Source organism: Eumetopias jubatus, unplaced genomic scaffold (assembly GCF_037043125.1).
Source record: "Eumetopias jubatus isolate StellerSeaLion01/CBP00866 unplaced genomic scaffold, mEumJub1_p1.0 scaffold_3, whole genome shotgun sequence".
In the NCBI taxonomy this organism is placed as follows: domain Eukaryota; kingdom Metazoa; phylum Chordata; class Mammalia; order Carnivora; family Otariidae; genus Eumetopias; species Eumetopias jubatus.
In genome coordinates, this window is record NW_028274809.1 from 150844837 (window position 1) to 150867473 (window position 22637).

The 22637-nt window shown below is 34.4% G+C and overlaps 1 pseudogene; it reads right to left on the reverse strand.

The window, feature by feature from the left end:
* Positions 1–7212: 7212 nt before the first annotated feature.
* On the reverse strand, positions 7213–7538 carry LOC114212878 (ATP synthase peripheral stalk subunit F6, mitochondrial pseudogene; annotated as a pseudogene).
* Between the last annotated feature and the right edge of the window lie 15099 nt (positions 7539–22637).

The window sequence follows — 22637 nt, forward strand, 5'->3', positions numbered from 1 at the left end:
ATTATCAATCTAGGGATTGATATTAGTTGGGGAATTTGATGAACCTGTTTTCCCTCATGGCCTGTGTTCTTCTTCTGCCCTCTGCTTGGATCACTCTGTCTCCTGATCTTTGCTCTGGATCCTTCATTTAGGCTACATTTCAAACATTCTCTCAAAGAGGCCTTGCCACCCTAATGGTGCCCACCCTTTCATCCTAGATACTCTTCATCCCCTTATTCATGGTTTAGTTCAATCATTCATTATGACATGAAATAATCTAAATTCTATAATCTTATCCTGTCTCTCTCACCCAGTGGAATTTAAACTCCATAAGAATAGACTCATGCTATCTCATTATTGTCATTAGTGCTAACGTCTGGAATAGTTGCTATTTCTTAGAATGCACTGAGGAAAGTTTTGTTAAATAAACATAGGAACAGGCACGTGTAGAGCCTGGTGCATATGCTTTTGTCAGGGGCGATCTTTGTGTTTCTTCACTTTGCCGGTTTGACATGGCTCTTTGCAGCATTTCCATTAATAGTCCCCACCAGAACCCAGGACAAAAATCACAGACAGAGGCATAATTTTCCATTTTTTCCCTTCCCTGACCCCAATTCTACTTTGTTTGAAGTAGGGAGGAATTTCTGACAATTCTGAGTATTGCTCTATTTACCTTCCTTTCTCACTCAATGCTTCATCTTCTTTTCAGGTCCAGGGTTAGGCGCCTTGCTGGTCTATGCCAGAATATCATTTTTTTTTAGCTGCTATATATATACTTTTTCAAATGTTACAGCTTGAAGTTTTGTTCCTGTTTCTTTGGCTGTTTCATAACTTTTTTTTTTTTTGCACATTTCAACAATTATTGGGAGAGAAAAGTCTAATTATTTCACTCTGTCACCTGTTGAAAGCATCTCATATTCTAAGTTTAAAAGATAATCAAGGGGCACCTGGGTGGTTCAGTTGGTTGAGTAGCCAGCTCTTGATTTCAGCTCAGATCATGATCTTGGGGACCTGAGATTGAGCCCCACCTCGGGCTCCATGCTCAGCGGGGACTCTTCTTGAGGATTCTCTCTCTCTCTCTCTCTCCCTCTCTGCCCCTACCCCCCCCACTGCTCATGCCCCCCAAAATAAAAAAATAAATTTTTAAAGATAAAAAATAAAATTTTAATAAAAGATATTAAAACAGGAGACATTTCATTATATTTCTATGACTTTGGTGTAGGGAAGGGTTCCATACAGGTAGAAATAATCCTGAGAAAACATATCCCAAAATATTAATAGTTTTTAATATTTCATAATTAGAATTATATATGATATTTTTCTGATAGTGATAAGGTCATTTTAATTGCCTTATTAAAGAATCTCCTTAATTTCATTTTTTCTAAAATAAATTAGAAACACTTTAAATATTAGTGCTTAAAATATAACAATATTGTTTCGATATTTAAAAGGTTACAGATCTGCCTAATTTGTTACTCCAAAATGTTCATAGAAAAAAAATTGATCAGCTTTAATATCTTAATTTAAGGACATATGTGAGATTTCCAATAATAATTCAATACAAAATAATCTCTTTAATATACAGAGTTAGATAATATGTGACAATTTCACAATACTGATTATTTGGGGAAAAGATATTATCTTAAACATCTATATTGTAGATTTAAAATGTAAAGTAGCTCTGATGCTGCATATGAGATGCATTTCTTATAAACACATTGTGCATAATAGGCATTACACTGGTCAAATTTTTGAAGAGACATAATTTAGAATAATAGGGAAACTGAATGCTTTCTGAATTATTTCCAGGCCCTAGAATGGGAAAATGAATGAAAGCCACTGAAAGAGGTTGAGGGCATGTGGCTATGTAATGAAGCACAGTGTCCCATCAATAATTGTACTGCAGAGAAGATAAAATTAACACTGGGTACCTATTAAAAGAAGACTATATTTGGAATAATTTGATCTAGTTATGAGGAATATTGCAATTGTGAAAAACGTTCAACTACATTCATCACTAAGTATACTGAAATCTGCTGTTATAAATATAATTTAAATTATGAAATATAAAAATATATTCAAGGAAATGAATAGAAAACAAATTATAAAATAGAAATTTCAAAAGGCACATAAAAGGGGAAAAAAGAGCAGATTATAAATGAGTAATTTGGAAGCATCGTAAAAAGTTTATATTACATGTCTAAGCTTGGGCTGCTATAACAAAAATACCATAGACCTTTTAAACAACAGAAAAGTATTTCTGACGGTTTTGGAGACTGGAAATTCAAGATCAGGGTGCCACCATGGTTGGGTTCTGATGAGAGCACTCTTGTAGGTTGCAGAATGCCAGTTTCTCTCCATGTATCCTCATATGGCAGAGAGCAGAGAGAGGGAGCAAGTTCTCTCTTGATTCTTACTGAGAGCACTATTCCCCTCATGAGGACTCCACCCTGAAGATCTTATTTAATCCAAATTGATTCTTAAAGGTTTCATCTCCTAATACCATCATGTGGGAGCAGAGGGTCTCAAATATGATTTTTTTGGGGGGGAGACATAAACATTCAGTCTTTAATACCATATTATACATTAAATATTAAGTGATTTTCAAAGAAGAAAAAAGTTTTACCAAAAGTTTCATAAAAGTAAAATTGCAAATGATGACAAATAAGAATTTGATGTCCTGAAATCTCTTACTGTGTGAGATTTGGGGAGTTAATATGTTTTAATATGTTTATTTTTTTAGTTCATTTATAAAGTAGTGCAAAATAATAAAAATAGTAATTTTTTTTAATATTGACTCATTTTAAAGGCTTATTGTGGTGTAATGAACCTACAATAAACTGCAATATGAAAATCACACATTTTGATAAATATCTATGTATATGTACACCCAGGAAATTAAGACAAAAATAAATAACAAAAGAATGAACATGTCCATCAATCCACAAAGTTCCTAACCACTCCACATTTTAACTCTCTTTCCCATTATCATCCTCTTTCCCCTGTTCCAGGCAACCCATTATTAGTTTGCATTTTCTAAAATTTCATGTAAGTGAAATAATAAATCATACATTATGTAGTTTTAAAAATCTGGTTTCTTTTATTTAGCAAACTATTTTGAGATTCACCCACGTTATTACATGTATCAGAATAATGTACTTAATTTTTTAAACGCTGTCTTGACCCAGTTTTAATGTCCTTGCTAGCAGCTGGTCAGTTCCCTTTGCTGAACCATAGAAATCCATACTCCAACCACTTCCCTTATCAAGTGCTCACATTCAGGAGTCAGTATGCACCTATTCTAATCACTGGAGGGGCCAGGTACCAGATAAGATGGGAGATAGCCCCTATGCCTTGGAACTGGAGAATGTATTCAAATTAGCCAATCCGGACAGAGCCCTGGAAACCAAACTAACCCCACCCTGCTTGCCAAACACAATCTGCCCCCTGCAGCTCTAGGTTGCTGTTAGCCTGTTCCTGCTACAACCACGTGTGTGCCCTCCTGGCGGTCTTCTCATTTGCTGAGGTATAAATAACAGAGAATTCTGTATTTCATGTATCCACAGTATCAATGTGTTGTGTGTCTCATTATGAAAAAAATATTTAAATCTTATTAAGCATTCTAATTTTGTTTATTAATGAGTAGAATTACATTATATGGACATACCACAATTTGTTTATCTGTTCCTCTTTTGACAGTCTTTTTAGTTTTCTTTTTCTAGGTTGGAGTAAAAACAAACAAATACATAAAATTAATAAAGCAATAATCGTATAGACATAGACAATTCATATATACAATTTCATTCTTGGTTTTATGCTTAGAAGTGGAATGACTAAGTCATATGACAGACATACTTTTATTTTTTATTTTTTTTAAAGATTTTATTTATTTATTTGATAGAGCGAGAGAGCACAAGCAGGGGGAACAGTAGAGGGAGAGGGAGAAGCAGGTTCCCCGCCAAGCAGGGAGCCCGATGCGGGGCTCGATCCCAGGACCCTGGGATCATGACCTGAGCCGAAGGCAGTCGCTTAACCATCTGAGCCACCCAGGCGCCCCTGACAGACATACTTTTAACTTTTGAGAAATTACCAACATGTTCAACAATTGGTTTTACAATTTTATATCTGGACAAGCAGTGCATAAGAGTTTCAGTTATTCCACAATCTTGGCAACACTTGACATTTTTTACATTCTAATAGACTTGTAGTGTTTTCTCATTGAGATTTTAATTTGCTTTTCCCTAACAACTAATGATATTGAACATATTTGTATGTGCTTCTTTGTCATCTACATATATTCTTCAGTGAATTATCTGTTCATTTTTAAAACTCTTTTTATTGAGCCTTTGTTTTACTTCTTAAAGGATATTTAAAACTTAAGTTTTAAGTTGCCTTTATGTATTGTGGATATAAGCCTTTTATCAGAAATGTAATTTGCAAATATTCTAGTTTGCAGCTGATGATTTCAACCATTTAACATTGTCTTTAAAGGAACCATAGTTCTTAATTTTGATCAAGTCCATTTTTTCATTTTTTAAATGGATCTTTTATTTATTTGGGATCTAAGAAATATTTCCTTACCTTAAAGTCACAAAGATTATTTTCTATATATATATTTTAGAGATTTTAGAGGTCTAAATTTAAATTTAGATTGATAATAGATTTTGAGTTACTTTTTGTTTCAAAGTATGGGTTATGATATATTTTTTGCAATTGATATTGGATTTTATTTGCATACGGATATTTAATTTTCCAGTATTATGTGTTGAAAATGTTATTGTTTCTTCAATGAATTCACTATGCCTCATTGTCAAAAATCAACTGATTATAAATATGGAAATGAATTTGTCTACTCTGAATCCTTCCATTTCTATGTGAATTTTGGAAAAAGGTTGCCAAATTTAATTAAAAAAAAAAAAGCCTACAGGATTTTGGTTGGCATTGAATTGAGTCTGGATCACTTAGGGGAGAACTAACATGTTAACAATATAGTTGTCTTCTAATACATGAACATAGCGTACCTCTCTGTTTATTTAGCTCTTCATTTTTCCCAGCAATGTTCATAATTTTCAGTGTATAGGTCTTGCACATATTTGGCAGATTTATTTCTAAGTATTTTGTATTTTCTGCTATTATTTTCATCTCAGCTTATGATCTTAGGGTCATGAGATTAAACCCCCTCTCTGGGCATGGAGCCTGCTTAAGATTCTCTCTCTCCCTCTTACTCTCTCCCTCCCTGCTCACATTCTCTCTCTCTCTCAAAATAAATAAATAAAATAAATAAATAAATAAAACATAAATAAAAGGTTTTATTTCATCTTCATTTATTCCTTCTTTGATGTTCTTCCTTACTTTATGTAGATCAAAGTTTCTGACCAATATGGTTATCCTTCTCTCTAAAGAAGTCACTCTTTGCAGATGACATGATACTCTATGTGGAAAAATCAAGGACTCCACCCCAAAATTCCTAGAACGCATACAGGAATTCAGCAAAGTGGCAGGATATAAAATCAATGCACAGAAATCAGTTGCATTTCTATACACTAACCATGAGACAGAAGAAAGAGAAATTAAGGAGTCGATCCCATTTACAATTGCACCGAAAAACGTAAGATACCTAGGAATAAACTGAACCAAAGAGGCAAAGGATCTGTATTCAGAAAACTATAGAACACTCATGAAAGAAGTTGAGGAAGACACAAAGAAATGGAAAAACGTTCCATGCTCATGGATTGGAAGAACAAATATTGTGAAAATGTCTATGCTACCTAGAGCAATCTACACATTCAATGCAATCCCTATCAAAATACCACCAACTTTTTTCACAGAGCTGGAACAAATAATCCTAAAAGTTGTATGGAACCAGAAAATTCCCCAAATAGCCAAAGGAATGCTGAAAAAGAAAACCAAAACAAAAAGAAAACCAAAAGGAATCCATCAAAATCCTAAAGGAGAACACAGGCCGCAACCTCTTTGACCTAGGCCACAGCAACTTCTTGCTAGACACATCTCCAAAGTCAAGGGAAACAAGGGCAAAAATGAACTACTGGGACTTCATTAAGATAAAAAGCTTTTTCATAGCAAAGGAAATAGTTGACAAAACCAAAAGACAACTGAAAGAATGGGAGAACATATTTGCAAATGACATATAAGATAAAGGGCTAGTATCCAAAATCTATAAAGAACTTATCAAACTCAACACCCAAAGAACAAATAATCTAGTCAAGAAATGGGCAGAAGACATGAACAGACATTTTCCCAAAGAAGACATTCAAATGGCCAACAGACACATGAAAAAATGCTCCACATCACTCAGCATCAGGGAAATATAAATCAAAACCACAATGAGATACCACCTCACACCAGTCAGAATGGCTAAAATGGACAAGTCAGGAAACAACAGATGTTGGCAGGGATGCGGAGAAAGGGGAACCCTCCTACACTGTTGGTGGGAATGCAAGCTGGGGCAGCCACTCTGACAAACCGTATGGAGGTTCCTCAAAAAGTTGAAAATAGAGCTACCTTACAACACAGCAGTCGCACTACTGGGTATTTACCCCAAAGATACAAATGTAGTGATCTGAAGGGCACATGCACCCCAATGTTTATATCAGCAATGTCCACAATAGCCAAACTTTGGAAAGAGCCCAGATGTCCATCAACAGATGAATGGATAAAGAAGATGTGATATGTATATGCAATGGAATATAACTCAGCCATCAAAAAAATGGTATCTTGCCATTTTCAATGATGTGGACTGAACTGGAGGGTATTATGCAAAGCAAAATAAGTCAATCAGAGAAAGACAATATATATCTCACTGATATGTGGAATTTAAGAAACAAAACAGAGGATCATAGGGGAAGAGAGGAAAAAAGACAAAACCAGAGAGGGAGACAAACCATAAAAGACTCTTAATCATAGGAAACAAACTGAGGGTTGCTGGAGGGTGGGGGCTGGGGCCTTGGGGCTGGGGTAACTGGGTGATGGGCATTAAGGAGATCACATGATGTAATGAACACGGGGTATTATATAAGACTGATGAATCACAGACCTGTACTTCTGAAACCAATAATATATGTTAATTAGTTTAAATTAAAAAATAAATTAAAAAATAAAGACATTCTTTTAATGTATATTTTTTTGACAGTTGAGAAATGTATGTTTATTCTGATCCCATTGTACAACTAATCTAGGACAAATTACCAAATAAATAAATTTTACATTATTTCTTCAGGACTGGGGTTTTTCGATGACTTCAAATTTAGGATCTTCAAATTTGAAGTCCGGGAATGTATTCTTGTCTGCTTTACCATACATTTGCTTAAGCTTAAAAAGTTCCCTCTCTAGGTCTTGCTGTACTCTGGGCCAGGATCAACGGGTTCTCCAGATGCCTGTCGTTTAGTTCTGTATTCTCTAATCTTGTCAACAAAGAGTTTCTGTACAGGATCAAGTTCCTTATTAAATGCTACTGCTGTAACACCAATGTTCCTCCTCAAATGGACTGAGACTGCAGACCAAATGAGAAAGGAGAACCTGAAGAGCCTCTGAAGAATCATGGTAATTCTGTTACGGACAGGAAATGTCTCGGAGGCAGTCTGCCTCTTTTAATATTTCTTGCAAGACCATTCTGTTGACAAAAAATTCCCCCAGTTTTTGTTTTTCTGAGGAAGTATCTATTTCTTGTTTACTTTTAAAGGTTAATTTCCAAGGTACAGAATTTTAGGTTGGTGATTTTTTTCCTCTCCACACTTTATTTTTCTTTCTTTCTTTCTTTCTTTTTTTAGAAAGAGGACAAGCGAATGAGTGGGGGAGGAGCAAAGGGTGAGGGAGAGAATCTTAAGTGGACTCTGCAATGAGCACCGAGCACCACCTGGGGCTGGATCCCCCCCCACCGAGATCAGGACCTGAGCCAAAATCAAGAGTCAGGTGCTTAATTAACCGAGTGAGCCACCCAGGTGCCCTCTCAACACTTGAAATATTTCACTCCAAGCTCTCCTTGCTCACATGGTTACTGAAGAGAAGTTGGACATAACTCTTATCTTTGTTTCTCAATAGGTAAGGTGGAGTTATTTATTTGGTTATTTATTTATATTTTATTTTTTTAATTTTTTATCCCCTCTGGCCTCTTTCAGGATTTTATCTTTGATTTTCTGTAGTTTGAAATGATAGGCCTGGGCGTAGTGTGTGTGTGTATGTGTGTTTCCCCCATTATCCTCCTTGATATTCTAGTTTCTTGGATCTGCAGTCTTGTAGCTGACATTAATTAGGGGGAAATTGATCATCTTTATTGTTTCAAATATTTCTTTTGTTCCTTTCTCTCTTTTCCTTCTGGTATTCTCATTACACGTGTGTTATACCTTTTGTTGTTTTCCCACAGTCCTTGGATATTCTGTTTTTCTCAATCTTTGTTCTTTTTGCTTTAAAAATTTTCAAGACTTTTCCTCTAGCTTAGAGATTTTCCTCAGCTGTATCCTGTCTACTAATAAGCCCATTAAAAAGTATTCATTTCTGTTATAGTGTTTTTTTATCTTCAGCATTTCTTTTTGTTTTTTTCTGACATTTCTATATCTATGCTTACATCGCCTTCTGTTATTGCCTGCTATTTTATACTTTAGAGCCCTTAGCATATTAATCGCAAGTTGTTTTAAAGTTCTAGTCTGATAAATTCTAACATCTCTCTCATGTTTGGTTCTGATGCTTGCTTTGTCTCTTAAGATGGTCTTTTTTTTTTTTTTGCTTTTTACTCTGTGTGGATATGATGTACTAGGTAAAAAGAAACGCTGTTAATAGGTCTTTAATAACGTGGTGGCCAGGTGTGGGGGGTGAAGAGATGTTCCAGAGTTCTGTGATTAGGTCTTAGGGTTTTAGTGAGCCTATGTTTCTGGACTGGGAACAACTATTTCTTAGTTTTGTTTTGTTTTGTCTCCTCTTAGGTGGGATAGGGCAACTAGAGTGGGCTGGAGTTGGGTTTTCCCTTCCCCCAAAGCGGTTAATCTCTGATAATACCCCAGCAGGTCAGGCTTTGGTGAACTAGTTTCCCACGGGGGCAGGCCTTGTTAAGAACAGAATGTTCTGGTGTATTTCAAAATAGTTCCTTTTCCCAACCCCCTCCCTGAAGTTGGAGGGGATTTTTTTCTCCTCTATTTAATTTGGAAACCTGGTGGATCTCCAGAGGGCAAATCTCACAATATTGTGATTTGTGAATGGATCCCCCTCGAGCTTTGAACTACCAAACTTGTCCATACTGAGCCTTCAGCAATTAATCAATTATAGTTCTGGTTTTCTGAGCATGGGACCCTGTCCTGAGGCAGTTTCCACTCTGAGTCTCTGCTCTGGTAAGTCATGATTACATGATTCCTTCTGTCTCTCCAATCTTGGGGGCAGTGGTTTGCCTTGTGTCCTCCCCTGTCTTACAGATCCAAGAGTTGTTGACTGTTCCACGTGTTCAGCTTTTTACTTGTGGTTAGGAAGAGTGGCAAATTCCAAACTCCTTAGATTGCAGAACTGGAAACCCGAGATCCCAGTGTTCCATGCTTATGAAAAGACATGATTTTTATTTTTATTTATTTTTAAAAGATTTTATTTATTTGAGAGAGAGAGAACGAGTGGAAGGAGGGCTAGAGGGAGTAGCAGGCTCCCTGATGAGCAGAGAGCCCAACATGAACCGAGCCAAAGGCAGATGCTTAACCAACTGAGCCACCCAGGAGCTCAAAAGAGACATGATTTTTAAAAGCACCACTAAAAAAATTTTTTTGGCACATGGAGAAATGATTATATGTATTTTAATTTAATTGTTGACCTCAAAAGTTTACTTATTAATTCTAATAGTTCATCTGCATGTTATTTTGGACTCTATATGCAATTTATGTCATCTTCATAGGAGGATATTTTAATTTTTTCTTTTTAACATTTATATTTTTAGTTACTTAATTCCCTCATTTTTACTCTTTTACTTTTTTCTCCTGCATAATTCTTAGTAGAAAAAATAGTGGCAAGTGTATTTGTCACATTTTGATTTCAAAGTGTAGATAAATTTTCAATATTTATTCATTACATTTATTAGGTAAAGACTTCTTAAATTCTGTTTTTAGTTTTCTATATTTTTATGTCAAAAATAGATTTATTAAATATATTGAAATAATTATGTATTTTTGTCCTACTTAAAGGATGTGAAACAGTAGATTTTTAAATGTTAATCTTGCATTTCTGGAATATATCCAATTTAGACTTTTATATTTTTACATTTGTTTAGTTGTTTCTGCAAATAAGTTTTTAAACAAGTTTGCATCAATGAAAGAGCCATAGTCACTTGTAATTTTCCTTTTAATTTCCTTTTATTTTCAGATTTTGCTATTGAGGTTATTCTGGGTTTTTACATCTTTTGTATTGAGTTTGTGTAATATATTCCCTCAAATGTTTGAAAGAACTCTTGAAAACTATGATCTGACATTTCTTACTAGACGGTTTTAAATTACAGATAGATTTTCTTACAGTTTTACAGATTTTGTATTGCTTTTTATGTCAGTACTACATGATGTGGTTTTCCAGGTATTTGTATAATATGCTTAAGTTTCAAATTAAGCATGGAATGGTGTTTAAAATACACTCTATGAATTTATTATATCTGCATGTTGTGTAGTGAGTGTCCTTTTCATTCTGGTTGCTAGTTATTGTATCTTCTCACTTCTGTCTTCGATCAGTCTGCTCGAAGTCTTTTTCAAAGGAACAACTTTGGCTTTTTATTTTCTCAATTATATATTTGTTTCTCTTTGCTTTGTCCTTTCTTCTTCTAGTTAAATATGCATTTGCTATTCTTTTAATTGTTCATTGAGATGGAATCTCAGCTCATTGACTTAGAGCCTTTCTATCCATATATGGTGATAGATTTTCTTCTCAGCAAGTTCTACATGTGAAGAAGTTTCTGTTTGTTAATTTTTACAGTTTTAAAATATGTCTTATTGACGGGGCACCTGGGTGGCTCAGTTGGTTAAGCGACTGCCTTCGGCTCAGGTCATGATCCTGGAGTCCTGGGATCGAGTCCCGCATTGGGCTCCCTGCTTAGCAGGGAGTCTGCTTCTCCCTCTGACCCTCCCCCTTCTCATGCTCTCTCTATCTCATTCTCTCTCTCAAATAAATGAATAAAATCTTTAAAAAAATATGTCTTATTGGGGAATAATTTACATGCAGTAAAATTAATTATAAGTATACTGTTTGAGGGTCCTTAAACAATGAATACAGTCATGTAACCACATCACCAAAAACTCAGAATATTTCCACTTTCTAAAAAAGCCCTCATTCCTTTTTTGGACACTCCCTTTTTGTTCCCTCTGTTCTGACAACCATTTATCTTTTTTCTACTACTGTAGTTTTGTTCTTTGAGAATTTTATATATGTGGAATCCTTCTCATGCAGTATGTAGTCTTCTTTATCTAGATTGTTTCCCTTAGCATAAGCTTCTTGAAAATCAGTCATTGGGTATAGTTTTCAGGTGTGTAAGTAGTACATTCCTTTTATTTTTATTTTTTTATTTTTAAAGATTTTATTTATTTGAGAGAGAGAGAGCCAGAGAGAGAGAGAGTGATTGGGGGACTGACCAGGGAGCGGCAGAGGGAGAGGGAGAAGCAGACTTCCTGCTGAGCAGGGAGACTGACCTGGGGCTCAGTTCTACAACCCTGAGATCATGACCCCAGCCAAAGGCAGAGGGCTAACCAACTGTGCCACCCAGGTGCCCCTAGAGTACAAATCTTTGCATGAGCATAGGTTTTCACATCTTTCTGGTAAATATATAAGATGTGACTTGCTGAGTTCTATAGTGAATGTAATTTTTTAGCTTTCAAAGATACTGATAAGCTGCTTCTTAAACTGGTTGTGATGGTTTGCATTCAGTTATCAATATAAGAGAATTCCAGTGGTTCTGCAACTTCTCCAACACTTGATTTTGTCTCTGCTTCTAATTTTAGCTCTTCTAGTGGATATATATAATCACGTCTCATGGTCATTTTAATTTGAATTTCCCTGAGGACCAGTGGTATTGAGCATATCTTTGTGTGTTTAGTTGCTATTTATATATCTTTACTGCTGAAGTATCTGTTCAAAACTTCCGATTTATTCTGGATAGTTTGCACTATTATTGAGTTGTAATGCTTCTTTATATATTCTAAATATGAGTGTATTACTGAATTATATGTTTTGTAAATACTTTCTTCCTTTCATGTGTGTGCACATGAGTGGGGGACGCATTGCTTGGCCTTGTGAAGAGCACATTTTCTATTTTGAACAAATACATTTATCATCTTTTTCTGTCATGCTTTCTGAGACCTGTTTAATAGATCATTGACTTATCCAAAGGTACGAAGATTTTTTTTTTTTATATTTTGCCTTGATTTTTGATAGTCTTAGCTCATATCTTTAGGTCTTTGATCTATTACATCTTATTTTGTGTGTATGATTTGAGATGTGTCTAAGTTTTGTTTTTGTTTTATTTACATAGGGACAAACAGTTGTTTCTGCACAATTTGTTGAAAACAATATCATTTCTACAATGAATTACCTTTCCAAATTTGTCAAAAATTAATTCCACTTCTGTGTGTGTCTATTACTGAGCTCCCTATTCTATACTCTGCAGATGTATATGTCTACCTTTATACCAAAATTACACTCTGATTTTAGTTGCTTTATAATAAAGTCTTAAAATCATGTGGTATTAGGCCTCTTTTGTTTCCTTTTTATTAGTAATTACACTTCTTTGATGCTTTTGGTCCAATGTATAAATCCATTTATATATATATATATATATATATATATATATATATATATATGTACTTGGTCCAGTTTCCTCATTGTTTAGAGGATAGGTGAATTCTCATAAAAGTTCATCATGACTGGCTAGGAGCAGAAGTCAACCACAAATTTTTTACATAGTATTTTAAATTTTATTTATTTCAATTGTGATTTTTTTTTTCAAGAATCATTTACAGTTCAATCTCTAAATATAAAGTGGTTTGCCTAGACCTTTTCATTACTGATTATAGTTTCATTCCCTTTTGGTCAGAAAACACAACGAATATGTTACATTTTAAAACATGGTAAGATTGTTTTCTGGCTCAAAATATGATCAGTTCTGTTAAATATCCTATTTGCACTTGGAAATAATGTGTATTCACACTTGTTGGGTGCCGTCTACTATAAATGGGCATTAGATCATTTTTTTTACATTCTGTTTTTCAAATCTTTTATATCCTATAGATTTTGCCTTTCAGTTATTGAGCAATACATGTAAAATTCTTTCAACACATAATGTATGATACTTTATTATGCTATGATATCTCTTATGCTTTTTGCCTTAAAAGCTACTTTTTCTATGATAACAGATTTTTACAAGTTTTCATTGGGTAGTGTTTGCATGGTATATCTTTATCATCACTTTACTTTCTACTTTATAAATTTTTTTAAGGGTGACTTTTATAAGCTGTATAAACTATACTTACAATACTTGTATTTTAATTTGATTATTAGCACATTTAACAGTTAATTTTCTTTCCTCACTTTATTAATTTACCTTTGTATTGTCTGATGTTGCCATTGTTTCTGTTAAAAAGCTCATTTTGTCACTTTTGTAAATCTGCTCTGTACTCTTAAGGTTTTTCTTTATCTTTAACTTCAGGAGTTTAATTATGATGTGTGTAGACCAAATGTTTATTATTCTATGCTGAAATTTTAAGCGCTTAATTTCCTTGAGTGTATTAAGTATAGTTATTTTAAATTTAGGATTTGAGAATTTCAGGGTCTAGATCCCTTGGGAGAGTGTTTTTACCATCTCTTGTATCAATGGGCTAATTCATACTGACTTTTCTTCATGTGTGCTCCATTATCTGTTTTTATTGGGTGGTAGTATTATACATAAAAAGCTGTAGGAATAACCTAAAGTCTGCATGAGATTATTTCCTTCAGAGAGGATAGCTATTTCCTTCTGCCAGTTGGCTAGTGGCATTAGCAATCCCATTTCTTCTCAATTTAATTTTGGGAAGTGAAATGCTAAAACTCTGGGCTTTAGTCCCTTTGAGAAATTATCTATATTGGTTCACCCCTGTCTGTCTTTGCTTTAGGGTGTCCAACCTAAAATATGGGTGGTTTTCCAGCCCTCCCCTTGTCAGGTTCTGGTTACCAGGTTTGTCTCCCTGTCTCACAAGGCTTTCAGAATCATTGCTTAGCTTCTTAGTGTCTCATTTACCTCCTTCTAAATTCCTTGGCAAGTTAGGGGAAAATGACCTCAAATGCTCAGTTTAGCTCTTTGGGTTTTCTTCTTTTCCTGGATGTTGTTACAGTTTTTATTTCCTTGTTGTCTCTCAAATGTTTGCAATCAGACTTAGGAGAAAGTACTTTCTAAGATTTTTTAGTCACTTCAAACTTTCTAATCCGCCATTACAATAATTCTCCCACCATTTTTTTTAAGTATTTCTTTAATTTAAAGCCCTACATTTATATATTCAGGTTGATGACCATGTATTGTATCATTCAAGAGTTTCCAAAGTGAAAAGAAGGATACACAAGTGAGTAGAAAATATCAGGGAAAAGAATAAAGATAAATGTGCAAAAACAGTGCAGTAAACCCATTAATAAGGAATTTGGGGGGTAGCTATACAAAGAAGTAGGAGAATATAGAAGATAGTTGTATGATGGCCAGAGGTGAAATGGCCATTGAAGAAATTGTCATGTTTTTAAAAAGTGTAAACAGAGTAAATTCCAAATTGGGCAAGGATAAATTATTAAGTTCCTGAGAATCAGTTTAAAAATCTTTTTCCTTATTACACAGTATTTTCTTTATGATTTTATATGAATGTTTACCATTTTTGTTGGGATATCATTTCCCATGTGCATTTCCCATAAATTAATGCAACTACATTAATTCATGGTACGTTAATATAACAAATGATTAAAGATAAATGGGACAGTACCTTTCTGTTCAATATGTCTTATTACTTTTAACGCCTTTCCAATTAACTGAACAGTACTGAGAAATGTAGCATTTTAAATTCTCATCTGTTCTTTTCCCATATTTTTGTGTTTGCCGGATGTATTTATTAACCCATTCACCAATATTTATTGTGCACATGATGTTGCAGGAATTGTTCTAGAGTCTGGAGACACAACACTAGAAGAGACCAATTTATTTATTTCCTGTCCCAGTAAAGATTAGAGTATAAAGGTTAGGAATAACCATGTATTGAGGAATTACTTTATGCCAAATAATCCATATGAGTTATCATTTAATTCTCAGAATTTCTCTGAAACATTATTATTATGCTTGTTTCTGACAGGAAGAAATTTAAAATTCTTGAAAAATATTTTTAAGGCTTCAAACCCACATAGTAATGTCAGAGACAATTGGGGCATCCAGGTCTTTCTAACTAAATCAGAGTAACACTGCTTCATGGTTTACCTTTTTTTTTTCTAACTTAACAACTCCTCCTTAGCTTATATTAGTCTCTCATTTAGCCTTTATGTTGAAGATTATCTTTTCCCAGATCTTATCATGTCCCTTACCCATTTCAAGAGATGGAATCTAGAGGAACACATTTGAAAAAAAAATATATTTATGTTACTGTGGTCCAGTTCCTAATTATATTGCAAGGTTGGAGTATTTCCCTCTCTGGTACATAGGATTTATGTAGTATGAAATGTTTTATATGAAGATCTGAAACCTATCAGAGTGATACATAGTTGCTTGAAAGTTAGGTGCCTCTGATTTATTTGGAACATTTATGGAATAATTAGTATTATACTGGTTCAAAAGATGGCAAAATCCTACAGAGAAATGATATTGTAAGTATGGTTTATACAGCTTATAAAAGTCACACTTAAAAAATAAATGACTTGATGAAGATTAATTTTAAATTTTATTTTTCTTATGTATTCTGATATGATCTATTTGCCTAATTTAGAATTTGCTAGGAGGAGACTGACTGGAGAAGAATTATATGTAATGGAAGAAGTTCTTACCTGTATATAAATCTTTGCAACTACTTGCAACTTTGAGTTATGTTTCAAAAATCATTTGTTTGCTTTCATGATGCTAGCAGGTATCATGAATTAAACTAAGAGACCAACAGATCCTTCCTGTATGTGACTCCAGAAAAATAAAAGAGCATGGATTTGTCCTGAAAATGGTAACATGAATACTGTTTAAAATAAGATAATGTTATATGATAAAAATGTATCTGTGTATAACAGAGAATCGTTTTACTGGACTTGAGTTAGTTATCTTTGGGAATATTATGAGTCACTAAATCAGTATTTAAAACCGATTTGTAATACCAAATATGTGGTGAGCTCCAGCTGTTTGTCAGTGTAATTTATTTATGTACTACCTTTCTTTATATCTAGCTGTTTGTATGTATAATTTATTCAAATTTAGAAGAGAATTTATGTTTTTCACCAGTGGGAAGAATAAATTTTAAATCTGAAAACAGGAAATTGTAAGAATAAAAATAAAAATAAAGCTTTTTTCAAATAAGCATGATAAAAATATTCCTCATGCATAATTAAATCTTAAATATCAAATCAGATTAACATTTCCAACAAAGAGAAGAAAAAAAATACATGTTTATAACTTTATAAGTAACTATTTTTCTGGTGAGTTTAATCACATTTTTTTTTTTATTTTCAGAGATCATCAGAAAATGTCTTCATATATAATTTTTCTTTTTTCTCACTTTGACATTATTCGTGGCCTAGCCAATATTTGAAAAATAAAATGATTACCAAGATTTATCTTAACATAAACAATTCTTGTCAATATTTATATGAAATTATTTTTATTTTGCTTCAATTTTTTTAAGCTTTCCTTGGCATCATTTATGTAGAAATTTGTAATCCCTTCCTTCCATAAAATGATCTATGAAAGAAGAAGAAAAGAGGAACATAACTTCAGGACAAAAACGTGACATTTAAATGCTTATTATTTAAATTTGTACAATCATTAAGCATTGGGGATCCAGCTTTAAATCAGGGCATAAAGTGTATAAATGCTCAGTCTGCTCACACTACATATTCTACAGGTCACAAAGGTGTTGATAGATGACTGAACATCTGGCTCACTGTTTTGCTATAGTGGTTAAAAATTCTAACTTGCAAATCTGATGTGCTATATAATATGGTTGTTAACCATTTTTCAAGCAAGAATAGATACTTTTTAAGTTAAAATCTCACAAATCTTATCTGGACTTACTTGTAGGAAAGCATCCTGAATTATTTGTCTAAGCATATGAATAAATCAGGCAATGAAGATGCATTTGTTAAAATAAAATCATACCAAAGATTTAAAAAAGTGTTTAGACTGATTGCATTAATAACTTCAATTGTTTACCAGTTTTTGTATCCATATATCTTGACATATGACTGCACTTCCTCATCCTGAAGAGTTGGTGTCTCATTCCCATTCCTTAAACTTGGGCTGGTGTTGTGACTTACGTGATCCCATAGATGGTGGCAGAAATGATGTTATACCGGTTCTGAATATGCTCAAAGAAATTTTGTGTATTTTCTCTTGTGTTTCCATGCCTGTGCTGTTCCTATGTGTGAAGGTTAATTTTAATGTATCAGCTAATCAGGGCAACCTAGGACCCAGATATTTTGTCAGACGTTATTCAGGGTCTTTCTGTAATGGCCTTTTTGGATGACATTAACATCTGAATCAGTGGACTTTTAGTAAAGTAGATTCTTCTCCATAATGCAGACAGGCTTTATCCAATCAGTTAATGGCCTAAATAGAACTAAAACAACAGCCTTCTCCATACAAGAGAGAATTTTCCAGCAGACTGCCTTTGAACTTCATATGCAACATTGGCTCTTCTTTCTGTAGTGGGCTGCCTTTGGACTTGAATAGAACTTTCTCGGTTTCAGCCTTTACATGCACGTGCGCGCGCATCCACACACACGCACGCTCTATAGATTCTGTTTTTCTGAAGGATGCTGATTAAGACACTGTGAATGGAGGATGAAACACAAACTGAGCGGAGCTGCCATATAGGTCTCAGAAAAAGCCAGTGTAGATCACTCATTAACCACTCCATCCAGACAAGATGATCAGAGTCTCCTGACTGACCCCAGCTGACTTCAGATGCATAAGCAATAAACATTTGCTTTTTATCGTTGTATAGCAGCATTATAACAATACTTACTTCTATAGGATCTAAAGTTTCTTAGTTCCTAAGATACTTTCCAATTATTAAGCACTTTTGAAACTTCTTGAAGTTTTGAATTTAGAAAGGGCATTGTTTACTGACATAATTGTATGTTCAAATTTTTAATGAAAGCCTATTCCTAAAGTTTTTCCAATTCATTATTCATCAAAACTACTAAATCTTTGAAAATTATCATTATATTTTATATTTTAAATATGATTTCTATTTATGTGAAAACATTAGTGAAATAAAATTGCTTACATTTAGTTATATACATCTGAAAGCTACACAAATTGAAGGTGAGTTCAAATACTTTGACTACAGATCTCAGTGAGGATGGAAAAGAATTTTTTTTTTAAAGATTTTATTTATTTGAGAGAGAGAGAATGAGGGATAGAGAGCACGAGAGGGAAGAGGGTCAGAGGGAGAAGCAGACTCCCTGCTGAGCAGGGAGCCTGACGTGGGACTCGATCCCGGGACTCCAGGATCATGACCTGAGCTGAAGGCAGTTGCCCAACCAACCGAGCCACCCAGGCGCCCTGGAAAAGAATTTTTAAATTATTTATTTTTCATCATGATTACTGTACTTTTTAATCCCTCCCTCCCCTCTAGTTACCATCAGTTTGTTCTCTGTAGTTTCTCTGTTTCTTGGTTCGCTCTCTCTCTTTTTTTCCTTTGCTCATTTGTTTCTTAAATTCCACATATGAGTGAGATCATATGGTATTTGTCTTTCTCTGATTGACTTATTTTGCTTTAGCAGTATACTCTGTAGCTCCATCTATGTTGTTGCTAATGGCAAGATTTCATTCTTTTTTATGACTGAATAATATTCCATTCTGTATGTTTGTATATATGTGGGTGTGTATGTGTTTACACATACCACATCTTCTTTAGCCATTCATCAATTGATGGGCACTTGGGCTGCTTCCTTAGTTTGGCTATTGTAACTAATGCTGCAGTAAACATAGGTGTGATGTATCCCTTGGAAGTAGTGTTTTCTTATTCTTTGAGTAAATACCCAGTAATGTGATTACTGGATCATGGGGTAGTTCTGTTTTGAAATTTTTGAGGAACCTCCATGCTGTTTTCCACAGTGGCTGCACCAGTTTGCATTCCCACCAACAGTGCACAAGGGTTCCTTTTTCTTCACATCCTCGCCACACCTGTTGTTTCTTGTGTTTTGATTTTAGCCATTCTGACAGGTGTGTGATGATTTCTTACTGTAGTTTTGATTTGCATTCCCTGGTGATGAGTGATGTTGAGCATCTTTTCGTGTGTCTGTTGGCCATCTGGATGTCTTCTTTGGAGAAATGTCTCTTCATGTCTTCTGCCCACTCTTAAGTGGATTATTTGGTTTTTGATGTTAAGTTTTAGAAGTTCTTTATATGTTTTGTATATTAACCCTTTGTCAAATATGTCATTTGCAAATATCTTCTCCCATTCAGTAGGTTGTCTTTTAGTTTTGTTGATTGTTTCCTTCGCTGTGCATCTTTTTATTCTGATGTAGTCCCAATAGTTTATTTTTACTTTTATTTCCCTTGCCTGAGGAGACATAGTTAGGAAAATGTTGCTATGGCTGATGTCAGAGAAATTACTGCCTCTGCTATCTTCAAGGATTTTTATGGTTTCAGTTCTCACATTTAGGTCTTTAATCCATATTGAGTTTATTTTTGTGTATGGTGAATGGAAGTGGTCCAGTTTCATTCTTTTGCATGTAGCTGACTAGTTTTCTCAACACCGTTTCTTGAAGAGACTGTCTTTTTCCCATTGCATATTCATTCCTCTTTGTCAGAGATTAATTGACCATATAATTGTGGGTTTACTTCTGGGTTTTCTGTTCAATTCCATTGTTGTCATTGGTGCCTGTTTTTCTTGTCAATACCATACTGTTTTGTTTTCTTTTAGTACCATACTGATTTAATTACTACCACTTTGTAATATAATTTGAAATCCAGAATTGTGATACCTCCAGTTTTGTTTTTCTTTTTTTTTTTTTCTTAAAGATTTTATTTATTATTTGACAGAGAGAGACATAGCGAGAGCAGGAATACAAGCAGGGGGAGTGGGAGAGGGAGAAGCAGGCTTCCCGCAGAGCAGGGAGCCTGATGTGGGACTCGATCCCAGGACCCTGGGATCATGACCTGAGCCAAAGGCAGACACTTAATGACTGAGCCACCCAGGCGCCCTTGTTTTTCTTTTTCAAGATTGCTTTGGCTATTCAGGGTCCTTTGTGTTTCCGTACATATTATAGAATTGTTTGTTCTAGCTCTTTGAAAACTGCTCTTGATGTTTTGATAGGGACTGCATTAAATCTGTAGATTGGTTTGGGTGGTATGGACATCTTCACAATATTTGTTCTTTCAACTCATGAACATGGAATGTCTTTCCATTTCTTTGGATTATCTTGAATTTCTTTCATCAGAGTTTTATAGTTCTCAGAGTATACATCTTTCACCTCTTGGGTTAAGTTTATTCCTGGATATTTTATTGTTTTTGGTGCAGTTGTAAATGGGATTGTTTTCTTAATTTTACTTTCTGCTGCTACATCATTAGTGTACAGGAATTCATTTCTGTCATTGATTTTGTATCTTGCCACTTTACTGAATTCATTTTATCAGTTATAGTAGTTGCTTGGTGGGGTGTTTAAGGTTTTCTATATATAGTATCATGTCATTTACAAATAGTGCAAGTTTGACTTCTTCCTTGCTGATTTCAATGCCTTTTATTTCTTTTTGTTGTCTGATTGCTGAGGGTAGCACTTCTGGTACTCTGTTGAATAAAAGTGGTGAGAGGGGACATCCTTGTCTTGTTCCTGACCTTAGGGGAAAAGCTCTTGGTTTTTCCCCCATTGAGAATGATGTTTGCTGTGGGTTTTTCATGTAAGGACTTTATTATGTTGAGGTATATTCCCTGAAGGCCTACTTTGCAGAGGGTTTTTATCAAGAATGGATGTTGTACTTTGTCGAATACTTTTCCTGCATCTGTTGAACCGATCATACGGTTTTTATCCTTTCTCTTATCGATGTGATTTGTCATGTTGACCATTTTACGGATATTGAACCACACTTGCATTTCAGGAATAAATCCTACTTGATCATGGTGAAAGGTTTTTTTAATGTATTATTGGACTTGGTTTGCTAATATTTTGTTCAGGATTTTTGCATCTATATTCATTAGAGATATTGGCCTGTAGTGTCTTTTTCATAATGTCTTTATCTGGTTTTGGTGTCAGGGTGACACCAGTCTCACAGAATGAATTAGGAAGTTTCCTTTTGTTTTCTATATTTTGGAATAGTTTGAGAAGAATAGCTATTAACTCTTCTTTAAATATTTGATAGAATTCTCCTATGAAGCCATCTGATTCTTCATTAAATGGATATAGATAGATACAGATATATATATATATATATGGATATGATAGATACAGAAATACAGAACATTCCATCCAACAGCACCAGAATACATTCTCCTCAAGCTTTCAAGAAACATTCTCCAGGATAGGTCATATCTTAGGCCCTGGAACAAGTCTTAGCAAACTAAGGAAGTTTGAGATGATATCGAGTATCTTTTCTAACCACAATGGCGTATGTTATATAATGATAAAGGGGTCAATTCACCACGATATATTAATTATAAATATTTAGGCATCCAACATTGGCACACCTACATATGCAAAGCAAATACTAAACAAATTTAAAGAGAAATAAACAGCAGTATGATAGGAGACTTAATACCCCACTCTCAATGACAGATAAATCATCCAGGTAGAAAATTGATAATAAAAGAGGAGATTTTAAAAACACTATATAGCAAATGGACCTAAAGATACATAGATCTAGATAAAGATATAGAAAAAGCTCAAGTAAACAACCTGACCTTACACCTAAAGGAGCTAGAGAAAGAACAAACAAAACCCCAAACTAGTAGGAGGACAGAAATAATAATGATTAGAGGAGATAAATGATATAGAAACTAAAAAAACAGAACAGATCAATGAAACCAAGAGCTGGTTCTTTGAAAAGATCAACAATATTGATGACTCTATTCAGACTCATCAAAAAAAAGAGGACCCAAATAAACAAAATCACAAATAAAAGAGGAGAAATAACAAACGCCACAGATGTGGTGTTTATAATACAAACGCTTGTAACAGAATATTATGAAAACAAAATTCCTAGAAACATACAACCTACCAAAACTAAAGCAGGAAGAAATAGGGGCTTTAAGTCCCACTGGTTATAAGAACTCAAGAAATTTGGCCTCTCCCTCTTTCAAAGCAAATATTTCAGGGACTCATCCTCCCCACTCAATAACTCCCAGGTGTGAAAGTCTGTTTTTTTGCCCTTTTCTGTGTCACTGGCATCCTCCTCACCGTGGACAGCCATGGTCTGTTTTGCTCCCAGACTGTGTCTTCACCATTCCAACCTTCTTTGATGTGGGCTTTTGTCTACCTGTAGTTGTGGAGGTGGTTCT